Raw genomic sequence first — 4,136 nt, forward strand, 5'->3', positions numbered from 1 at the left:
CAAGGTCAGTGTTATATTTTTCTGGTAAGTGGTTCTTTTCATCATTAATTAACCTCTCAATTTTTAAATAATACTCTTTGCTTTAAGGTTTATTGTGTATAGTATTAGCATAACTATATCAGCTTTGTCTTGGTCAATATCTCCTTATTACTGTATGTCTCTTTCCATATGATTACTGTGATCTATCTATGCCACTGCTTTAAGGATCGCCGGTAGTGTAGTGGTTACGAATCGGGCTGCTAATCTCATGGTTAGCCATTCGAAACTACCAGCTGTTCCGCGGGAGAAAGATGAGGCTGGCTGCTCCCGTAAAGATTTACACCCTCGGAAACGCTGCACAGGGTCGCTGTGACTCGGAACCGACTCCACGGCACATAACAACAACATGTCACTGATTTAGGTGTGTCCCTCTTAAGGAGCATGTATGTGTAGCTGATTTTTTTTTTTAAAACAATCTGAAAATCTGTCTTTTAATTGGTGGATTTAGTTTATATTTATTGTGTTCGTTGTTTTGTTTTGAATTATTCCTAACATAATAAATCTTTGTTGAATAATCTAGAGGATTCTCCCCATATCTGGAGCTGTCATAAAAAGTTAAAATAGATAGATAGATAGATAGATAGATAGATAGATAGATAGATAGATAGATAGATATACTACGGGGAATCCTTAAAGATGAAATCAAAAGACACTAGACAGCTTTCAGAAGAACCGAAGCGATGGCGGAAGTGGAGGAAAAGACAAAGCGGCCCTTCTGTAAGTTCCCGTACGGTGGTATGGAGGTAGGCCGGTGCTGGCCACTTCCTATGACGTGTAATGCAGCTGTACAGCGCACCGCCGCGGTGGTGGCTGAGGCGCGGCCTGCGCCGGAAGCAGTACTTGCTGCTGAAACGGCTTCAGAAGGCCATGAAGGAAGCGCCGCCCATGGAGAAGGCCATCATGCGACACATGATCCTTCTGCCCGCCAAGATGGTGGGCAGCATGGTGGGAGTGTACAACAACAAGACCTTCAGCCAAGTGGAGATCAAGCCTGAGATGATTGGCCACTACCTTGGCGCATTTTCTATCACCTACAAGCCTATCAAGCGTGGCCCAGCCGTCATTGGTGCCACCTACTCTTCCCCCTTCACCCACTTCAACTAGACCAGCAAAAGCTTCGACGTCTAACAAATAAAGACACTTGACAGTAACACCAATCTCCATGAAGAATTAACCACCAGGTAACTACATTAGTAAATACTTAAGACGGTATGTTGATAAGTTATTGATAAGTACCGTAGAGTCGGTTCTGACTCATAGTGACTCTGCACAGGGTTTCCGAGGCTGCAAATCTTTACAGGAGCAGACCGCCTCATCTTTCTCCTGCGGAACTACTGGTAGTTTCGAACTGCCGACCCTGAGATTAGCAGCCCGATTCGTAACCACTATGCTACCAGAGCTCCTTAAGACAGTGTAAGTGCATACATTTTCTATTTTTAAAATAACTGAATACCAGTAACGGTGTATGTCACTTCTATTCCATGATATGTTCTGTGAAGTAGGATGTTATGTGGTTTGGACACTGTGTGAACACTGTATGAAAAGAGGCACATAGGATAAACCAGGTGGGCCTGGGACCTGTGCTGCCACATGAAAGGGACTGTATGAAAACTTTGACTCTGCTGCCACCAGCCCTGCTTAGTTACGACAGGGTCACTGAAAGTAGCACCTAGCATGGACTTGCCTCCCAGCTGGCCACTTCCCAGCCCATGGCTGCCAGTTCTCTGTCTTTCTTTCCTCCCTGCCTGGCTTCCCAGCTCCTCATAATGGACTTTAAACCCTCCAAACCCCCACTACTCCTCCTCTGCTTCTTTCCTGTTCTGCCACAGCTCAGCAGTCATCACTGCAGAAGGTGAAGTCTGGACCCAAGTCATGCACAGGGCATCCAAGACGGGGCAGTGATATTTGTAGGGCATCCCCCTTGGTGACTCCTGTATCATCTGCGTGGTCCCTGCCTGAGGCTAGTATGATGGGAGAGGCAGTCATAGTGACCGCCAGGACCCTCTCCCCCACTGCTACAAGGCCAGGTGGACATGGACCTGGAGCAATAGAGATAGATGCATCAGATCTCCATACTATGTAAAGTACTCCTGCTAGTCCCATTCTTCCATCGGAATTTCTGAACTCTACTATAACCTAAATGAGCTCTGGTAGCGTAGTGGTTACGAGTCGGGCTGCGAACCACAAGGTCAGCAGTTCGAAACTACCAGCTGCTCTGTGGGAGAAAGATGAAGCTTTCTGCTCCCGTAAAGATTTACAGCCTCAGAAACTCTGTTCAGGGTCACTATGGGTCAGAACTGACTCAATGGCACTTAACAACAACAACTATAACCTTATGTTATTTTTGTTGAATGCTGTCAAGTCGGTTCTGAACTATTGTGACCCTGTATAGGATTTCTGAGGAGCACCTGGTGAGCTGGAACTGCTGACCTTGAGATTCAAATCAACTTTGCAGTCCAGCGCACTAACCCACAGCACTACAGCAGGACTCCATTATAACCTTCTAGGACCATAGGTATACTTATCTGTTAAACAATACATACCTATAATTATAAGTCTGTGCTGATGGGTATTCAGTGTATAAAGATGTAATTTGTATGATTCCAATAACACAAAAGAGAGTACAGGCAGTCCCCGACTTATGGGCAATTATACTTACCCTTTAAACTGATTCTGTTGTAGCCAACAAAGTGAAAAAGGAAGACCTGAAGTTTTACAATTTGGCAGATTTGGCACAGTACCCTGATGGGAAAAATTATGTTGAAGCCCTGGAATGGGAGACTCGGAAGAGGAGCAGTGGGCCTTTTCCAGAGCCCAAGCATGAGATTGGATTACAGTTTACCCTTGAATAATTTTAGAATTAGGGCCACTGATCTCCCATGAAGGTGAAAATATGTATATACTTTCAACAACACAGGTTGGAACTGCCTGGGTGTGGGCCCACTGATATGCAGATTTCTTTTTTTCTGTTGCAGTAGGAGGAAGCCTGGTGTGGCACTGTAGGATAAGCACTGGACTGCTAACAGCAAGGTCAGTGGTTAAAAGCCACCAACTGCTCCTTAGAACTGACTCAATGCCACACAACCACCACTACCACCATAGCAGCAGGGGGGAAAATCTGCCTATCAGTGAGCTCTCCAGTTCAAACCCATGTTGTTCAAGGGTCAGCTTGGCAGGACTGTAGCAGAGCAGCATACATTCAGAGTGGTGTCATTGGCCACCATGTTTGAATGGGGTGTCAGGAGTTTTGAGTGAGACAACACCATCTTTGAATGACGCAGTGGTACTTCTGACTGTGCTCCAAATCCAAGGGCAGGAGATTTGGTTCTATGCAACACATACGCTGCCCTTTTTCTATAAGAGTTAGATTAAGTTTCTAGAAAAGCTTTGACTTGCAATTTTTCTTGTTCCACATATCTCTAGTTCACTGTAACTAAAAATTTAAGTCTTTACAGTGACATCGCCTCAGCCATGACTGAATGGGGCAGAGCTAGTTTGAAGCTCTGACAGATTCTTAAAGACACAGAAACGGATCTCATTCGTAACCTGAGGCTATCTAGAAGCAAAGTTTTTTTGTTAATTATTATTATTATTATTTTTTAAGGTTTTTATTGTGGATTGAGTGAAAGTTTACAGGGCATAACATCAGTTTTACATTCAACAAATCATATACCTTGTTTCATTACAATCATTATGATCCCCTCCTTGAACCATCAGTTACCAGTATTTCTCTCTATCTACTTTGGCTTTTTAAAAACAAACAAACAAAAAAATACAACACTCAGGAATATATAATAATTTACATCTCTAAAGGGCACATTCTGCAAGTCTGCCTCCTGGCCACCAGCTCTTAGTCCCTCTCTCCTTAGTCCATGAATCTAGAGTCCTCAGCCACTCCCCTTCTCCATGCCCCCATCTCTGCCTCCATCTCTGGCTCTGCTGCTTCTCTGGATAAGGTACCACATTCTGCTTGTGCACTTCTCTCTTGATGGTCCTCAGGTCCTCTATTTCTGGACTGTAAGATTAACCACTCCCCAGTTTTTGTTACAAAACTTCTACCTTTGCAAGTGTGACAGTCGCAATTAGTCATGATAACA

General features: G+C 44.2%; 1 pseudogene; it reads left to right on the plus strand.

Annotated features, from left to right (window-relative positions):
• Window positions 1-719: 719 nt before the first annotated feature.
• Window positions 720-1,143, plus strand: LOC102822898 (annotated as a pseudogene).
• The last annotated feature ends 2,993 nt before the right edge of the window (window positions 1,144-4,136 follow it).

The sequence above is a fragment of the Chrysochloris asiatica genome, unplaced genomic scaffold (assembly GCF_000296735.1).
Source record: "Chrysochloris asiatica unplaced genomic scaffold, ChrAsi1.0 scaffold00014, whole genome shotgun sequence".
Taxonomy (NCBI): domain Eukaryota; kingdom Metazoa; phylum Chordata; class Mammalia; order Afrosoricida; family Chrysochloridae; genus Chrysochloris; species Chrysochloris asiatica.